Source organism: Miniopterus natalensis, chromosome 13 (assembly GCF_054644295.1).
Source record: "Miniopterus natalensis isolate mMinNat1 chromosome 13, mMinNat1.hap1, whole genome shotgun sequence".
In the NCBI taxonomy this organism is placed as follows: Eukaryota; Metazoa; Chordata; class Mammalia; order Chiroptera; family Miniopteridae; genus Miniopterus; species Miniopterus natalensis.
The window spans coordinates 21,350,439-21,371,034 of NC_142093.1; positions in this window are offsets into that span (position 1 = coordinate 21,350,439).

The following is a 20,596-nucleotide window of genomic DNA, read 5'->3' on the forward strand; positions in this document are numbered from 1 at the left end:
ACCCTAACCCTAACGCTAACCCTAACCCTAACCCTAACCCTAACCCTAAACCTAGCTGTCGCACTAACCGTAACCCTAACTCGAATCCTAAACCGAATCCTAACCCTAGCCATAGCCATAACCCTAGCCTTAACCCTAATCCTAACCCTAAACCTAACCCTAGGTCTCACTCTTAACCTAACCCTCACCGTAGCTGTAACTCTAATCTGTAAGCGTATCCCTAAACTAGCCCTATCCCTAACCGTAATTGTAGTCCTAACCCTAACCCTTACTCTATCCCTAACCTTATCCCCAATCCTAATGCTTGATCTAAGCTTTTTTCTAACCCTTATCCTAACTGTAACCTTAACCCTAAACCTTGGTCTATTCCAATCCCTCACCCTGACTTTGTCACTTACCAGCTGCATCACCTCCACTTAGTTACTTAACCTCTCTGAGTTTCAGTTTCCAGCTTTGTAAAATGAGGAAAATATCCACCAAGTCTTTTCTTTAAGACAAACAAATCAAGACAAAAATGGGACTAGTGCTAAATTTCAGGGTTGTTAGGAAGATAAATGAGATGATGTGTGTAAAATCACAGTCACATAGTAGGCTCCATTAAGGCTTATTTTTCTTTCCTGCAACCACACCTGCTGTTCTCATGGGAGTCACCACATGAAAAACAGCAGCAATATTTACATAATGTGAACCAACCAGTTAAGATTTTCTCAGGTATTTGTAATTAAGAGACGGAACACAGCATTCTTTTCTATCCTAGTGAGCTTTTTTTATAATTGTAATTTTTTCTTAAACTGAGAAGCGTAAAGACTTGCTACTCGCCAATGGTTAAGGTTTAAAGAAATACAAAGAACTGGGCATAGTCGGGTATTCCCATCATTAAGTTTCTACTGATAATAAGTGGTTGCAGATGCTAACTGTTCTCATTCTGATTAGAGAATTTCTCTGGGAACCGTTCTCAGAGCTCCCAGAGAGCAATGGGCCCTCTGTACTCTTGGGCTGTCAGCATTATTTGCCCCAAGAGGCAGTCTAAATCCACGAGTCTGTTCTGCTAACCCCAGGGAAAGCCTTATTTCCTTGCATACTAAAGAAGGCCTCTGTTATGGACTGAATATTTGTGCCCCAGCCCCTCCCCACCCCAAATCCATATATTAAAACCCTAACCCCCCAGTGTGGCTATATTTGGAAATGGGGCCTTTAAGAAAGTTATTAAGGTTAAGTGAGGTCATATGGGTGGGCCCTAATCCAATAGGCCTGATGTCCTTATAAGAAGAGGAGGAGACAGGACAGGTTTCTCTCTCTTCACACTTGCACAGAGGGAAGGCCATGTGAGGACGCAGCGAGAAGACGGCTGTCTACAAGCCATGAAGAGAGCCCTCATCAGGAACTCAAATGAGCCAGCACCTTGATCTTGGACTTCTAGCCCCCAGAACTGTGAGAAATAACACTCAATTGTTTAAGCCACCCAGTCTGTGGCATTTGTTGTGGCAGCCCGAGGGGACTAATGGGCCTCCCTGTTTCTCTGTGCCTTGTCTTCCTGTGGCAGTTTTGTTTCAGACCCACACTGGCACATGATGAGCATGCACAGGACATGAGTTCATCCCACTGTCTCCTAATCAGCGGTTTCCCAGCAACCAGCCTCAAACCCTGTCCCTCTCCTTTCTCTTAATACACATCCAGTCCTCATTGAATGGGCTTCTTTACTCACTGCTTTGGGAACAGTAGATTCTCCAAACTGACACATTCTTGGGACTTTTTATCCTTAAAGTGCACTTTTCTTCCAAATCTATACTTTAAGACATATCAAAATGACACAGCAGAGTTTTAAAATGGTGATCGCAGTTACTGCCTTTGGATTGTTCATTCTGGGTCCTAGAGTGGGGGTGGGGCAGGGGAGAGAGGAGTACATGAATGACCCCCACCTTCCACTCCTACCCACCACGGGCTGGGCTCCTTGGGGCTGCCACTCCTTTGCTCATGCTCTTCCTCTCCTCAGAGCTGCCTTCCCACTCCTCACCAACTAGACCACCCACCCCACCACGGCCCCCTCACTTGGGTCCATCTCACCTTTCTCGAGTCTTACCTCCCACATTTGACAATCAGCAACCTGCAGTTGATGGCTGCATCTCACTTACTTTGGTGATACTAATTTCCCAAGGGCCTACTGTGTGCCAACGAGCTGGGCACTGTGCTCAGTGCTTACTTGTGTTCTCTTTCCATCTTCAATGTTAGCCTCCTTGGGTGGTTTCTCTTGTCATCCCCATTTTACAGATGAGAACACTGTGGCTCATGTGATAACATTTCTTGCTTAGAATCAGCCAGCCACAGAAGGAGCTGGGATTCCCTCTGGCCTCCTGGTAATAATCAGCCCTGCTCCATCAGCCCCCAGCCTCAGTGCCTTTCCTGACCAGCCATCCCAGAGCTGCCTAGGTGCTAGTATTCTATTTTCAGATGCATTCCACTGGACTATCAGCCCCGGGAATTCCCAGCACCTACAAACAGAGCCTGCATGTGGTGGGCTCTTGATTTATATTGGGTGAAGAAATGAACCATGTTTTCCTAACTAGACTTCAAGGCCCAGGCAGCAGAGTGCACGTGCCTAGCTTCTGCCTCACAATAGCACCCAATACAAGGCTGGGCACACTGGGGGTCTCCTCCCCCCCCCGGATTCTTCTGACTGCCTTACCCTGCCTCCAGCTGTGCATTATAAAACCCCAGCTGGACAGACTAACACCTTTTACTCCCACCCCAGCTGCCAGAACAGACTTTTGCCATGATTGCTAATATTCCTTTTCTTTTTCCTTTGAATCAACATTAGCTTTGCTAGCTCCCTTCCCTCCACCTGATAAGGTTGGGGTAATGGCATCTGTACGAACTTGGGGTATACTTTTCTTGCCTTGTCAGAACAGCAGCTGCTATCTGACTGGAGATGGGCTAGCAGCCAGACCCCAACAATGGAGGCCTTGTGAGCCGACCCTGGGGGTGTGCTGGGAGCCCGCAATTTAGCACACACATAACCCTTCCTGGTGCCACCTTCTTATCTCCTGCCACTGAGCCCTTGCCAGTGCTGGGGCTGTAACCCAACCCATGTAATTGCATGTCCCGATAGAGCATTCCTGGGCTTGGGCCACTGTTAAACATTGACTTAGGGTGCTGAGAGCAGTCACCACAGACTGTGGGGGCTGCTGATTGGGGAACCTCTGACTGGGTGTCCCCCACTCTCTTCCCAGTGGTCTTGGGCTGAATGAGAAAGCCCCAGTACAAGGCAGAAGGTCTTAGCTTCGCACACCTCTGAGTCTGTGTTAGGGATGCCCCCAGCAAGATCCAAAAGAATGGTTTCTCTCCCCGCCCCCTACCCTGAGCCCACCTCCCGCTGTCCCTAACCCCCTCTTTCTCTGGATTTCTCTCTCCGTCCCTCTGATTCCGCTTGCCCTTCTGATCTTCTGTGTTCTCCTACCTTCTTTCTCAGGCTCTTTCCTTCCTTAGGCCCAGCCTTTCCTTCCATCTTCCTCCTTCTCCCCGGGTTTTTTCCCATGTGGGGAGCTCAGATGAAGGAAGGCTCAGCTGTTTCCTCCCCACACCAAGACTCTGAACACTCTGGGAAATCTAAGGTACACTGGAGAAACAGCTGGCTCTAAGACCCTTCCTACCCATCCCAAGAACACCATCCTGGCTTCACCAAGGCCCCGGGGCTGTGTGCTCCAAATAGTGTCTAGGATGCAGTAGGGTATGCAACTGGCAAGACCCCTGTGCTCCCAGAGCTTCCAGTTTAGGGAAGAACACAGGTGCTGAACAAGTCTTCGGGTGGTGAGTGCTGTGATAAGTGACAGGTAAATTCTGGATTGGGACTCACCCAGTGGAAAATAAGAATCGGATACTTTGTACTGAGGCCCATTTGTTCCAGGTACACCTCTAGTCATCAAATTATATGTGGTCTCATTTGTATGTTTCAAGAGAACGCCTCTGGTTGCCACGTGAAAAACAGCAACAGGAGTGGGAGGGGACATGCAGAATGGGGGGAGACCATGGGAATAGCACAGAAAAAGGTGCTGGAGGCTGAGCAACATGTTGGCAGTGGAGGAAATGATTCAAGAGCATGTGGGTGGTGAATCTGTAGGTGAGGGTTGGGATGCTGGGTGGAAAGGGAAGGAAGCGTAAGGATGTCTCCTAGGTTTCTGACCTGAGCAACTGGGTAGGTGGAGGTGCCATTTACCATATGGGAAAAGTGGAGACAGCACATATTTGGGCCTGGGATGGGAACCAAGGGTTCCATTGTAGACATGTTATGTTTGAGATGCCCAGGAGATAAGCAGACATCAGCATCCCAACCTCCTTTTTAGTAATAGAACCCCACTTTTCCTTCAAAGCATCCCTATCCCCCCTCCAAGTGCTTCTGATTGGGCTATTACAACAGGGCCTCTCTTCCTCTCATGTCATATGCAGGACATGACTCAGTCTGGACACACAGAGCACTCAGCCCCTGGACACAAAGACTGGTCCAGGGGTGGGCACACTGAAGAAGAGAAGGTTGCACTCTTCTCTGAGTTTGTGAGCCAGAAGGAAATGTGAGCCAGGAGAAGGAGGAGCTATTCCAAAAAGAGTGTGAAGCTATAGAGGAGTGTGCTGACTGTGATGCAAGCACTCCAGGCTACGCAAGAGGAGAGGGTGGGGTGCCGCAGGTGACGTAAGCGGGCAAGTGAGCCAGGCTGTGCCGCAGAGGAGGGGATCCTGGATCTCATGGATGGCCAGTCTTGGGTCTCCCTCGCAGGCTGGGAGCAGCTGCTTGCTTGCTCCCTGCAGTGGCATGTATATGGAAGAGTCATCACTCAGCATCTTGCTCCCATGCCACTATGTCACCAGCCTTGTTTGCCCCTCAGGCTTGATACTCATCATAGGGTGAAGGTGGAGGCAGAAAGTCAGTGCTCTTCCCTTGGATCCAATGCTAGTGTCAGAGGAGATTGTGGAGAATTGCTTTGCTTAGTGGTGGGGCCAGAGGCCTCCAAGGAGATCCAGGGACACAGCTAAATATCGTCTTTATGTCCGTTCAGGTGGAGCCTGCCAGCTCCTATGGCCCTGGGCTAGTCTGACTTGCCCTATTTAGAGTTTTCTGTCCCCAGTCTGAGGGTAGAGAGACCATCTTGGCTCTTAGAAAAGTTCTAAGGGAGGAGGTTTGGAGGGAAAGAAGAAAAGGTGAAGCCAGCTGCTTGGGAGCCAAGGGCGGCTCTAAGAAAGGTGTGGGCTGCCTGCCATTGTTCTTAAATACAATCAGTATAGAAAGAAAGGAGGAGCCCAGCTCAGTCCCAGCCTGCACTTCTGTGGTCCGAGGCAATGTTTCCTTCTGAATTTCCCAACTAGGCTCAACTCAATTATCATTCTTCAGTTATGAAAGCTTGGTATGAGGGTGGAGGATCATCAGACACAAAGTCCTTCCGTTATTTTCTGTGCCTCATCTCCTACACTGACCTCAATCATGACGCAGCCACTGCCTCTACCCCATCCCACAAACCTAAGACCTACCTGGATAGAGCTTTCTTTCCCTCCCTCAGGACCATGGGCGTTGGAAGATCTGAGTAGGAACCCAGGGATGGAACACTCCCAAGAGACAGGACAAGAGGCATTCAGCAGTGGTTTCTCCTGAGTCCTCCATCGTTTAACTCTCAGTAACTCTGTACCCCTAGTTCCCTGTCTCAAGGGGAGATGGGCTGTCTGCTGTGCTTTGTATTTCTCTAGGAGAAATATACTCACAAATAAACTTAGGGGCCCCCAGTTTGATGAGGGAGCCATAGTCTCCACTCTTTAGGAGCCCCTGAGCCAGCACAGAGTTTGGTCTAACCCATGTGCAAAACACTTTGCAACATGCCCAGTAAGATGGAATCAGTATGCAGGGAGAAATAAAAATAACTTTTCAAGTTAGGGAAAACAGATCTGGCCCGGTAATGTGTCTTGTCACACTCTCAGGAAAGGGTGGACTGGTCACAGGCAGGATTTGGGGGGGGTTAATTGGAGGTATACATGGCCAGGGAATAAATTTGGTCCTGGATACAAGACATAGAGTTTTCAGTCCAAGAAAAGGTCCCAAGATATATTATTTAGGATATAGACTTGGCTGATGTAACAGACCAAAAATAGCAGTGGCTCAAACAAGAGAGATGTTTATTTCCTCTTGTATAACTGTCCAGGCATAAACAGTGTGGGGCCAAAATGGCAGCAGGGGCTCAGGCTCCTTCTAACTAACTTACTACAATGCCATCCAGATGGTCTTGTTCTCACCCATCAGATCCAAAGTGTTTCACCATGACATAGGTTTCCAGACTGCAAAAAGTGGGGGAAAGAGGGTCAAGAAAGTCTGCTTCCCTCCTTTTAAAGACGCCACCTAGAAGTTGCACACCTTTCTTTTGCTCACATCCCATTGGCCAGAACTATTAAACACATGGCTATCCTTAGCTGCAAGGGAGATTGGGAAATGTAGTTTTTATTCCAGGCAGCCATATAGCCAATAAACTTTTTTTGTTTTCTATTAGAGAAAAGGAAAAATCATTATTGGGGGCCAACTAGCAGTTTTGCCATATGAAACCCAAGTGCACAGCAAGGAGGTTTTTGTATTTGTCTGCCCTGTATCTCATTCCCCTTAGCCACAGGGTTAGAAAAGTGGCTCAGTCTTGGAAAATCACAATAACGTGCACTCCCCCCCAACTGCCTGGCCACAGCAATTGGTCCAGACCTGGGCACATGACTTAAGTAGAGTCAATCAGTTCTTCCTCAGGAATTTTTCCTAACCAAATCTGGTGACAGATGATGCAGTTTCCTCTCTGATCATGAAACTCTGAGAATGTAATGCTGAACTGACCATGGTCATTTTCCCTGACAGAGCGGTAAAGACTGTCTGCAGAACAGTTGCCACCAATCTTTAAGAGATGCAGAGAGAAGAACGTCCCAGCAGGGTGGGTAGGTCTCATTCCAGGCCCCCCTGGGGCCTTCTCCATACTTGCCCTGATTGAGTCAGTTTGTCAATCCCCCGTTTTGCCAAGCTGATTCAAGTTGGGTTTTGGCCATCTGCAACCCGGACTTACACAGTAGTGAAAGTGCTGTTTTTTTCCTCTCCCTGGAGGAATCAGAGGGATGGGGGTGGGGGAAGATACAGCTGAGATTGAAAGCCAAGAAGAATATGGGCTCCAGCCAAACTGTATCTTTCTCCTAAATATTTTCCCTGAGGCATCTTAAGTTCCCACACAGCATCTCGTATTGGAGGCTTCTGGGTGTCTTTGCATTTTTCCAGTCAGTCCTGTTTTGTGCAAGGCAGTCATCCTCTTAGGCCTGCTCTAGCCAGCCGTGCTGTGAGGAGGGGGCCTGACAATGGGCATCCCTTACAAAGGGCCCATTCTCAGCTGGTCCAGGCTGTTATCAGCCAAACCTAAACTCTGAATCACCTGCCTCTGTGGGCAGCCCTGTAGGTGGGACCGCTTGATTGCCCCTGGGCCTCCCTGTGTCGGGACCTGTGAGTGGGGGCGGACTTTCAAGAAAGGTTCATTGTTTTCTGTTCACTCACGCTATCAAGGTTCTGTCCATGGCCTTCCTGAGGCCCCTCTTCCTGTTCTCTTCACTTGCCCCCTTTCCTTGGCCCCCATCTGTCTGGGCACCATCCCATCCCTCTGGCACTACCTCATCCCCACTATACCTTATATGCCAGCATAAATCTATCGGGGGAGACAGGGTGGTGGCTGGGAGAGAAAGGTCATGCGCATGAGCATACTCTCTGCAACTCAGTCAGAGTGAGAATCAAATCTGAAAACGTCCTGAACTTCAGAACCAATGACCCCCCCACTTCCCTGGGGCCTCCTGAATCCCCTCAACCTGCTACAGACAGCAACCAAGCTGTTCCGGGCCTGTGATGTCACCTGGTGGCCAGCCTTGGAACTGTCTGTCTCCCAACCTTTTCTCCTTCACCTCTTTTTTGGAGGTTGGGGGTGGGGGATAGGGTCACAAATGTACCATAATCTCCCTTTTCTCTCTGTTTTTGTTCTTTGCTTTTTACCATGATCAGTTCAGTTCAGCTCATTTTTCCTCAGGACACCTTTAAAACCCAAATCAGACACTCTTGAGTATAGTTCCTTCATCTCCTTTTTAATGACTCTACCCTAATTACCCCAGGAGGTCCTTTCCCCACAATTTACTTTATCTCCACAAACAATCCTGGCTGACTGAGTATCAGGATGCAGCCAGGCCCACCCTGTGTCAAGAAAAAGGCAGACTGAATGTCAGAAAGATTCATTAGAATGATGGAGAACAAAGGCTTTCAGCATCCAAAGCACCTCGAAGTTTCCTTCAGAGTGTCCCATCCATCTCCTCCTACTCCTGTTAAGAAACCTGCTTTCCCTCAAACACCAGCTTTCAAGAGAAAATAAACAGACTTTTCTAGAGCAGGGATTATTATTATTATAATCTAGGCATTATTATTTTTCCATTTCTACCTACAGGTCTTGCAACAGTAGGGTTCCTTCCCCCCCCATGTAGGTGTGTGGCAGCCCAGCACTGTGATGAGTTAAATGGGCATTTATGGCTCAACCTGGAAAACTGAGCCCCATTCATAATGCCAAGTCCTTGATTTTCTATTGGCTCATTGTCTGGAATGCCAGTTCCCTTCACAGAAACAACGTTCTGAAATATAACTCATTGGTAAACTGGGACTGCCTGATTGTGGGTATGTAAGATGATGCGATACTTTCCAGAGCCAGATGGTGGCTGTTTGCTGTTGTTTCAAACAGGCTAGCCCATAAGAACTATCTGGTTTCCCAAGAAATGGAACCTACGAGCCTGTTAGAGGCCCTGAGGCTTCCAGAATGGCCTGGGCCAGTGGGCTAAGGTTGGGGGTTCTTCACTCCAAACCCATACCCCCAACTATGAACTAATGAAGCTGTGAACACAAAGACCAGGTAGGATATGAGAAGGGCTGAGCTGAGTGGAGGGGTCTGGAGAGAAGTATTAGAGCCAAGGACTAGCGATACAGGCCCAGCTAACATTTATTAAGCACCCTCCACATGTCAGGAAGGGCCCATGAAAACACGTGGGTACCCCAAGCAAGCTAATCATTTTGTGTCCCATCAAACTATTCTTTCACTCAATTTTAATGTTGTGGCAACTGATCTCTGCTTGAGGGACAAGGCAGTGGACAGAGAAGAAGATTCTTGTTGGTAATACTCCATCTCCTCTGAGTAGTTCAGCTCTGACCCCAAGCTTTCATCCCTGAATTAGACAGACAAAAACTCTGTAGAAGCCCTGCCCCACCCTCCTTAGTAAACAGCTAAGAGACTGACTGTACTATTCTAGCCTACTCTTTTGCAGGCCCCTGCCACCCCAGAACAAGTAGCTCATTAAAGTAGAACATCCAACTGCCCTTAGAGGAGTTCCAGCCATGGTTTTCTTCATCTCCTTACATTTCCAGTGATGTTTGAGTGCCTTGGAAATGGCATCTTAGGCAGCTGCCTGGCTAGCTCACCTGTTAGACCAGCTCTGATGCTGGACATTGAGCATGTTATCTCATGTAATCACCCTGCCCTTTGAGTCTCATGATCGCCATTCCCCTGGTGAAACTGAGGCTGAGGGCATTTAGGTTCATTGCCTAAGAGGCCCATGGCTGGTGAATAAATACCATTTTTGAGCTGAGATCTGAATTCAGGTTCATCCATCTCATTCTAAAGCCCAGATCTTCACTTCCTCCCCCTCCACTGGGAGAAAATGGAAAGAAAAGCTGTTGAGAACAGGAGGGTGGGACACCCTATGAGGGGATACAGTGGAGGTTTGAACAGGGAGCTACAACAAACTGAGTCAGAGACCCAGTGGGTGGCAAGGAGGCTGGGTGCCCAGCTGCAAGACAACCCAGGTGGGCTGGGGGAGTAGGGTGAGCCAGCATGAGCTCCTGGAGTGAAGGAGGGTGGAGAAGTCCTGTCGTGTGTGTGTGTGTGTGTGTGTGTGTGTGTGTGTGTGTGTGTGTGAGTGATACAGCCATGCCAGGACCCCTTCCTCTGCATGCAGGCACACCAGCAGTGCCCACTGCTAGGACAGGGTGGGCCTGGGGTCTGGCAAAAAGAGGGGCAGCCCAACGGGGATCTTTGCAGGAGAAATCTCTCTTTCAGCCCTAGATTGGAGGCTGCAGAAAGTCATTTGGGCCCAGTGGAGGTAGGATGCCTGGGAGCTGGCCCTGGTCGGTTCTGCTTTTCTCATCTTTCCCTCCAAACCCCCAATCCAGCCTGCTTACCTCCAGGGCCAAGGAGCCTGGCAGCCTGTTCTTAGCCTCCCCAGCAGAGGGCTCCAGAGCAGAGCACAGGAGAGTTGGGGCAGGGTTGGAAATCTCTGCCTCCCTCCCTAAAGGGAGGCACAGGAAGCACTGGGCATCCACTCTGCTCCCAGGTGTCCCGGTGTCCATATGCATAGGTGGTCTTTAGTTGTGCATGGGTGTGTCTGTATTTGTGTGCACCATGTGGGTATGCACAAGTGTTTAAGTGGGTATATCTGCATTTGTGGAGTATGGATATCTGCAGTGCATGGCATGACTGCTAGTTTATGTGTTGGGTGGAGTCTGCACCTGTGTTTGCCTGTTTGCTCTGTGCGCATGATGGCACTGCTAGTGGCCCTGTGTGTATTTGGGAGCATGGAAGTACCTGTATGATCTGTGCATAGGTCTTATGTTTGGCTTGTAAGCAGAGAGGAAAGAAAGAAGTGAGAGGGGTATGCTGTGGAAGCTCAAGATTTCTCAGGGACAGGCATGTGGGACCTCTGTACTGTCCCACATCCACACAGGCTCACCCAGCCTGGCCGCTTCCTGCCCTCACTCAACACAGCTCCTGGGTTTGTTTGTTAAAACCCCACTTACCACAGATGTTGCTGACTTTTTAGTTCCCAGGAAGCAATACCTTTCAGAGTTCTGTGAGTGTCTGTCACTCTGTGTTCTGGTTCCCTCGTTCACACCTTGAAAATGTTGTCTTTGTTGTTGGGAGGAGGAAGTGGAGTCCCAGAGTGTGGGGGAAATTAGAGGACTGAGGTGGAGGAACATAGGCCCATGGCTGGTTCATCCGTGAGTGAAGGAAGGCAGTTGCCATGGGGGCAAAGTCCTGGCCAAGAACTCTGGGAACATGGAAAGGGCCCAGCTCCGCCACCAGCTGGAGGCCATGGTTGGTAGGAAGCAGCCCCTCCTGCCTTCCTTGCAGTGCTCTGGGCTGGTTCTCAGCCAGGGTGGTTAGGGAGGCCAAATGGGAAACTCCCCTCACCCTGTGTGTGTTGAAAAGATGCTTGCAGCAGGGAGTGGGGCAAAATCTGGCACCTACCACATGATGGGAGGGTGTATTAGTTTCTTGTTGCTGCTATAACAAATCACCCCAAACTTGTAGTTTAAAACAACTCATATTTATTATTTTACAGTTCTGGGGTCCAAAATCAGCCTCACTGGGCTAAAGTCAAGGCATTGGCAGGGCTATGTTCCTTCTGGAAGCTCCTGGGGAGAATGTTTCTTTGCCTTTTCCAGATTCTAAAGGCCTCTGACATTCCTTGACTTGTGGCCCCTTCCTCTATCTTGCTGTCACATATACTTTTCTATTGCCTTTGACCTTCTTGCTTCTCTCTTATGAAGACCCTTGTGATTACCTTGGGCCCTCCCAAAGTATGCAGGACAGTTTGACCATCTCGAAATCCTTAACATGATCACATCTGCAAAATCCTTTGGCCTGTGAGATATTCACAGGTTTGTGGGATTAGAATGTGGACATCTTTGGGAGGCCATTATTCTGTCTGCCAAAGAGGACAATTATAGACAAGCTAACAAAAGGAGGTGACATACTTAATCCTCCTGCAGTTCCCCTGAGGCATCCACCCTCCCTCTTACTAAGGAGGCGTCTAGCCCTGTCAGTCTTGTCTAGGGGACTGAGAACCAGGACCAGAGCCTGCTGTCTGGTTAAAGGGCCTTCTTCTCTGCTCACCTTCCCAGCAGCCCCTGGCCAAGCACCAACTATGACCTTGGTTTAGACTGACCCCTTAGTGCTCAGAGTCGCCCTCCCTACCCCCAGTCTGCTTCAGATTTAGCCTCTGGCCTGGTTTCTGGCCTCATCCATGCTCCCAGAATGCTCCTCACCAACTTGATTCTTTCCCTGTCCCAGCCCCCACGCCCTACACCAGAGGCCGTCTGCCACCTCCAGCCTGGCAGCTCAGGGCCACCCCTCAGCCCTCTCCACATGTGTGGAAACCACATGCATGGGCTCCCTCTAGCTCCCCACAGAAAGCACAACCACAAGACCCAGAGTCAAGGAGGGGGTCACACACAACCGTGCAGGCCAGTGCTGGGGAGTTCAATGGGATGACTGGCCTCTCAGATGCTTGACAAGGCCAAACTCTCCAGCACAGTCAGCCTCACATCTGGAATTAAGATGGAAATTCCAATTGTTCTCCTCTGCTAAGAAATGTGTCAAATCTTCCCAGAGATTTTGTGGAAGCAGGAAGCAATGCGGGGGTGGGGCACTTACTCTACAGGACCTGAGCTCTTTGGGGAAATCCAGATGTCACAATGTGTCCACAGTCCTCTAGCGGATGGTTCTTCCGACCCCCCTCAGCTTTGCTCTCTGCCCCGTGAAAATTAAAGACGCCTGGAGTAGACAGAGTAGTTCATTTCTCGCTAGGACCCACAAGTTCATCCATGTGTGTGCGTGTGAAACTATGACTTTTTTGATAGATATTGAGTTATTTTTTCCTGGAGAGAAAAATGTTGACATGCCTTTGGAGGATTGCCTGCCCAGAAAATCTCCTGATGCACGAAGAAGACATGCTGTTCCCTTCTCTCTAACATGTACGCACATGTGCACACAGGTCTCAGAGGACTGGGACGTTACCAACCATGTTGTTTGGACCCTTCAGGGCCTGACCTGCACTTCTAGTCCAGCCCCATCCAGTGTTTGACAGGGATTCCATACAGCTTGGCCTGTGGCATCAGAGAACAGGCTCAGCTACTTACTAGTTCTGTGTCTCTAGGCAAGTGTATGAGTTTCCTGTTGCTGCTATAACAAATCACTACAAAGTGAATGGCTTAAAATGGCACAGATTTATTCTCTTATATATCTGGAGGTCAGAAACCCAAAATCAGTCTCACTGGGCTGAAGTCAAAGTGTTGGCAGGGCTGGTTCCTCCTGGAGAGAATCTATCTCCTTGCCTTTTTCAGTTTCTGGTGGCTGCCTATATTCCTTGGCTTGTGGCACCTTCCTCCATCTTCAGAGAGTATCACTCCAATCTCTGTTCTGTCATCACATTGCATTCTCCTCTAATTCTGACTCTCCTACATCCTTCTTCTAAGGGTAGTTTGTGATTACTTACATTGAGCCAGCCAGATAATTGCCATCTCAAGAGCCTTAATTTAATTACATCTGCAAAGTTCCTTTTGCCATATAAGAACATTCACAGGCTCTGGGGATTATCTGGATATATTTGAAGGTCATTATTCAGCCTTCCACAGCAAGCATCCCTCTTTGGGCCTCACCTGCAGCTTCAGAGGATTAGTCTCCAATGGCCTCTTCCAGCTTTGTCACTGAACATGCTGAATCTCTGCCTCGGGTGAAATGGGCCTGGCCCCCCATCTGCCCTCTACCCATCACTGGGTCTCTGGGACTCATTCTGTCTCCTCTTCTTTGTCAGAAGGGAGACCTTGTCTATGCTGCATCTAGCACCAGGAGTCAGATGCACCAATCTGGGGCCTACTCCTCAGTCTATACCTGAGGAACATCCTCAACCTGAGAGGAATTCACTCTAGCTACAACTTAGTTTAGGATCTGAATTATACTTTTCTCCAAGGCAGGGTCCTCAACTGCCCATCTGGGGACAAGGATCCTGGACCTTATTCAAGGATGTTGGGTAGGCATCCAAGATGTCTGAATGGGAGAGGCAGGGATGTGGGGATTCATTTCCTGCAGTATCTTCATTGGCTCAACCTCTCAGATCTCAGGCTACCCCAGTCACACACAGTGTGACCTTAAAAACCCCTCGCCAGGGAGAGTCAGAGGGGGAAAGTTCTGACCCAGCCTGGGCAGTGCCATAGGATCCAGTTGGACAGGCTGGCAATCTCAGAGGCCTCCCAATTGAAGTGCCCCTTAAAGCCAGACCTTCCTTCCCTCTTTCCTCCCTTTCTTCCTTTCCCTCCCCTTCCTTCCTTCCCTTTCTTCCTGTATGACCCAGTGCCTGGTCCTATGTCAGGCATAGGATGCAGAGCCAGTCCCCTAGCCTGTGAGAAGCCAGTGGGGACACAGCCATGCAAATATCCCCTCCCAGCAGTGTGCTGGTCACAGGTCCCTGGAATTCCCCAAAGCCCTGTGGAAGCCAAATGAGACTGCCTAAGGGGTAAGGAGGGCTTTCTGGAGCAGGTAATCCTGCATTTTGCACTTAAAAATACACTGAAATCCTAAGTCTGACTGCATATACCATGTGAGGAGAGGCAGCCATACTTTGGCTCATGCTCTCCCTGCTGCTTGATATGTTTACATTCTCCTGAATAGCTCTGACTCAGATGCCACCTCTTCCAGGAAGTCTTCTCTGAAGTCTAAGGAGGCTAAATTTCCTCCTTCATGATCCCAGCACCCTCACAGAGAGGATCATCATGTCCAGATAAAAAAGTGATTTTAAGAGAAAGCCACTGCCTTGGAGAGGCCTAGAATGGACAGTATCTGGTGAGATGGTGCTGAGCTCTGCTTTTGAAGAGCTGATGGATCCGTACAGATCACCAGTCCATCTTCCTTTCTGCATAGAAAGGGCACTGAGGCCCCTTGCACAGCTCTGGGTGGTGGTGCTGGGACCAGAAAGTCCTCTCCTGATTTCAGCCCAGAGCCTTTTCCATGAACCATCCTGTCTTGATGGTGGCCATGTCCTGATCACCTCTGCATCCACAAGTGATTGATGACCTGATGTGAGAGAAGTGAGTACAGGGGAACTGAACCCACCAGAGATAACTGTTCAGAAAGCACATTTTGCCCTGGCTGGTGTGGCTCAATTGGTTGGACATTGTCCTGTACACCTAAAGGTTGCCAGGTGGATTCCCAGTCAGGACACATGCCTGGGTTTAGGGCTATATCCCTGGTAGGGGGCATGCAGGAGGCAGTCCATTGATGTTTCTCTCTCTCTCCTGCTCCCTTCCTCTCTCTCTAAAAAAAAAAATCAATAAAAAATATATTTTTTTAAAAAGCAAATTTTTTGATGTCACAATTTGGTCACATTCTTCAGAGGTGGTGGCCTGGTTTCACATATCCCCTCCATTGCAGAGATGTAAAGAGAAAGCTCTGGACCTGAGTTTTGGCTCTGCCTCTTCCTAACTGTGTGACCTCCTTGAGCTCCCATTTCCTCATCTGCAAAATGGGAATAATAATCGGACATACCTCATAGGTTTGTTTTGATGACTAAATAAGATAATAGATGAGAAGTCCGAGATTGGCTGGCACATGGATATGCCTCTGAATGGTGACTCTAAGTATTATTCTCTGTCATCTGAGCCTCCACCACACCCTCTTCATGCTCTTATGGGCTCAAACTTCTGGAATCAGGAGAGCAATCTGATTAAGCTGATTCACACTGATTCTAGCCCTAGACCTACCAAAGAGATTCTGATTCATTAGGTCTGGGAATGGGTTCTCAAAATCATTATTTTTATTAACCTCCATTTTTAAAATAAACATCCTGGGTGATCCTGATGTTTAGCCAGGTTGGGGAGTCACTGGAATAAGTGATGATGGGATTTTATTTTAATAAAAGCCAACTCATGCCCTCAAAATGGGGATTTAGCTTAGAGGTCCCTTCCCATGGAACTACAGCAAGTAGGACCCTCTCACTTCCTATGGGGTGGGTGGCATTCCTCCAGACCAGCTCTGCTGGAAGGGGTGGGGGCAGCTCCAGCTGTGTCCCCTCCTGCAGCTGTCTCAGTGCCGTCACCCAGTGAAATCATTGTGAAATTCATTCTCCACATCTCCCAAAGTTGGGCCAGGTGGCTACTGGCAGGAGCCCTGATCCCACCAGACAAGAGGCTCTGGAAGCCAAAGGAAATATACCCATCCACCTCCACTCAGCACAGGGTCCCCCAAATATGTGCCTTCCTGGGCCAACAAGTACCTTTGGTCCCAAATCAAATCATGTCTTCTCATGGGGACGTGCCCAGTCCTTGCTTTTCTACAGGTTCACCATGACTGTTGGCTTTGGAAGGTGGTTGTGGCTGAATTCCACCTCAGCCCAGGGACCCCCAGAGACCCGGGGCACAACTAGCTGCTCTGGGAAAATGCAAGTGGAGGAGGCAAGGAAAGCTACAGATTAGGGCAAGTGTGGCCTCTGCAGATTTCACTCATCCTTGTGAATGACAGTGGGAGGGGCTTTCCTGGACACCAGGGTACTCAGCTTCTTTATTAGCTGCGGGGAGGCACAGGAGCCGGGGCTTGGCCGAGGAACAAGGGAAAGGCCCAGAATGAGAGCACTGTCCTCTGCCAAGGACACAGGACTGTTGACGTGGGCGAGATGGGCGCAGCCTCTGGATCGAGTTAATGGTGAGGAGGAAATGGTTTTCACTGAAAAACAAAACTGAAAAACAGTTTACTGAAGGGAAGAGAAAGAGGAAAGGGGAGGAAAAAACCACCTCAAAATGTCTGATCATCAAAGTCACCTGGGTAGTTGGTTAATAATACAGATTCCAAAACGTATTCCAAGTCAATAAAATATTATTCTTGACAACTTTGGGTTTCTTTTCCTCATGGTTTAAAAATGTTGATCCCTTGTCAATTATATCTCAGTAAAGCTGGGGGGAAACTAAGTTACAGGTAAAAGCGGTAGAAGAATTAAAGTCAGTTGTACAACAAGGCAGATTTTCGGAAAGGATTGAGTGGAAGTGGAGGTAAGGAATGTGAATTCAGCCTTTACCTTTCTAAACGGGACATCAAGATCTGAACCTGAAAAATTAATAATACAAAAAGGTTTGTGTTGTAATTAAAGCAGAAAGTGTTGCTGTAAATAAAATGAGAACCATTCTTTTACAAATGTAGATTTTAACTCATACAGCTTGGCAGACCCCTGGGTGGTTATGTGTCAGGGGTGAGGGGAAGCAATACCTTATGGAATCAACAGCATGGATTATGTTTCTAATTTTCCAACTGGGTTGGGAGAGGGAGGGAGGAAAAGGGACACATGGGATCAGAAAAAAAATAAAATGGTAAAAGCCACCTCTCTGCAGCCAGGCTGGGTCTTCCTCTGCATAAATCTGTCCCATTCCTCTTTCCTTTCTCACTCCAGTTTCCTTCTCCACTCACCTTCTGTATTTCCTCTTCTTCTCCCTTCCACCATCAGCCCCCTGCCACCTGGATAGTGGAGAGCTTAATAACGACACCCCCCACAAGACGTGCATGTCCTAATCTTCTATAAGACTTTGCACGTGTGATTAAATTAACAGTCTTTCGATGACAAGATTATCTTAGGTTATTCAGGTGGAGCTAATGTAATCACAAGGGTCCTTTAAGAGGGAGGCAGGAGATTAAAGCAGAGAAGGACTATGGTGACAGAAGCAGAGACTGAAGTGATGCTCTCTGAAGGCAGAGGAAGGCCCCACAAGGAAGACAGGTGGCCCCTAGAAGCTGAAAAAGGCAAGGGAACAAATTCTCCCCTGGAGCCTCAAGGAGGAAGGGACCCTGCCAACACCTTGACTTTTAGACCAGTGAAACTGATTTTGGACTTTAGACCTCCAGAACTGTAAGAGAATAGTCATATTGTTTAAGGTACTCACTTTGTGGTGATTTGTTACACAGCAGTAGGAAAGTCATACACCTCCTGACCTCAGCCCTGTCCACCCTTCCTGAACCTAGCCAAGGTCTCCAGGGACCAAACTCTTGCCAACTATGGGCCCTTCTCAGTGCTTCTCTCTCTTAACCTCTTGGCAAGGTTTGTGGTTTTCCTTGTTGCTCTTTCTTAAATCTGTGTCAGCCCACTGCCCTGATGATCCTCCTGCCTCTCAGAGCTTCCTCCTCAGCCCTGTCCCAGCATACTCCTACCCCACCTCCAGCATAGCTTGTGCCCCAGGGTTCTCTTACGAATCCACTTCTCTTCTCACTTGCTTCTCTCTAGGAGTGGTCGCATGCCAGTGATAATCCCAAATCAAGGCCATGTGCTCCACACCCTAGTATCCAGCTGCTGAATTGTCCCCTTGCCCCCTCCTCAGCAAACCAGTATTTCCATCTGAAGTACATTTCCCACCTTCCCTGCCTATTGAAATCTAGTTCACCTGTTCATTCCTCAAGGTCCAGCTCAAATGTCACTTCCTCCAGGAAGTCTTCCCTATGTGTCATGCCATATGTTTGTTTTTAATTTTTTTTAATTTTATAAACTTTATTTTTAGAGCAGTTTTAGGTTCACAGCAAAATTGAGTGGAAAGTACAGAGTTTCTTATTTATGCTACTCAACAAGTCGTGAAGTAGGGATGGGTTTTCCTTTTTGTCCAGCTTTATTGAGGTATAATTGACCAGTAAAAGTTGCATATATTTGAGGTGTACAACATGATGACTTTATATATATATATATATATATATATATATATACACACTGTGAAATGATTAGCACAAACAAGCTAATTAACATATTTTTCACATAGTTCCATTTTTTGGTCAAAACAATTCAGATCTACTCTCTTAGCAATTACAAGTATATAATATATTATTAACTACAGTCACTGTGCTATACATTAGATCTCCAGAACTCATTCAAACATGTCTGAAACTTTGTACCATTTGAACAACATTTCTCCATTCCCCTGGTAATCCCCACTCTAGGCTCTGCTTCTATGAGTTGAATTTTTTAGATTCCACTCTCAATGAGATCATGTAATATTTGTCATTCTATATCTGGCTTATCTCACTTAGCATAATGTCCTCCAAGTTCTTCCATGTTGTCACAAATGACAGGGTTTCTTTGCCATTTACTTGTCAACTATGCCCATCTGTTGGCCCCACAGGACTGAGAGCACCTTAGAAGCAGAGTCATGGTCTGGTTAACCCTGGATGCTCAGCACCCAGCACACCATCCCTCCCACCCGGAAATTCTCCTTCCTGAGCTAAATCTTGGAAGCTCTGGTTTGTAAAATAATAACAACAATAATAATTTTCATTACCTTTGTCCTTTGTGTATAAATAAGTACATGACTATTCTAGAAAAAGTTTAAAATTCAGAAAAGCAAAACCCAAATAAAAGCAAAGAAAAAGGAAGGAATCTAAAATTACCCTTTATCTTACAGCCAATCAATGATTTGGTGTATATCCTTCCAGCATTTTTAATAAACTGACATATTTTCAAAATCAGATTACTTTATGTATTATCAGCTTTTTCTTTTTCTGCTTACTAGGTTCTAAGTTCATTTCTATGTCATTAATCGTTCTTCAACAGCATCATCTTTTAAAGGCTGTATTGTGTTTTTATTTTCTGAATGTGTCATAATTGATTTAACCAATCCCCTCTTGTTGGACATTTAGGTTCCTTCCAGTTTTTCAGGCTTATAAATAACACAGTGAAGAACAACTCTGTAGCTAAATCTTTACACATCCTATTAGTATTCCCCTAGAAATCTCAGAAATAAACTCCCTGAATTAAAGGATGCTAGGTTTTGTTTCCAACCCTGAGCAGGCCCCCGGGAAGGCAGGATGTTTCTGGAGGGTTTGGCACTGAGCCCTGCACGCCAAGAACTAGGGCCTACCCAGCCCCCAAGTCTGCGTGTTCCACACGCTTCAAACCTCTCCTCTCCCCACCCCACCCCCAGGCTGAGGCTCACCAGGGAGAATGAATTACACCTCCCGGCCGGACATGAGGCCATTAGTCTTCTGCTCTGGAATCCTGGTGAGATAAAATCTGGGCAGAGCGCAGTTATTTATTTAATGTATTTCTGGGCGGGTGAGTCCTAGCCCTTGGGGATCACCTTCTCCAGATCAGGGTTAAGAGTTTACAGGGAGGAAGAGCAGGTCACAGGGTGCAGAGCAACCAGCTCCAGGTCTCACCCCAGGTGAGCCAGAGGGGGGCCCACTCTCCCCCTCAGGCCCACACCAGCTCCAGTTCCTGCCTCCCAAACCCTGCCTCCCAACCTTGGGCACAGGACGCTTGAAGGGTCGCTCTTCGTGCAGCTGAGGCTACAGAGGATTCTGCTCCTCAGAGAAGGACCTGGGTGTCCAGCGATGTGCCCAGATCTTTCCTCCCGTGAGATGGAAAATCTCCCAGGCTTTGATTTCTGGGAGACGCCTCCACAAGGCGTCTCTGGTTCTGGCTCCTAGAGTCCTGCTCTATAGCGAACCTCTCTCTGGGACTTCATCCTGGTTTTAGGCTCAAACTCTGAAGATGCACCCTTGATACCTCTCAGAGATCCAGGGTTCTCTTGTGTTGAGACAACAGGAACACACCCCATCACCTGTCCTATGGGTCACATCTTTGACTTTTCAAGTGTGATGTTCCTCCAGATAGTGGGAGAAGCATGTGTCCTCCAGGCTTCCAACCCTGGTCAGGGCCCCAAAGGAACTTTGTACACAAGCAGCTTCTAGGGCCTCTCCCCCTGGAGACACAGATTCTGTAGGCCTGAGAA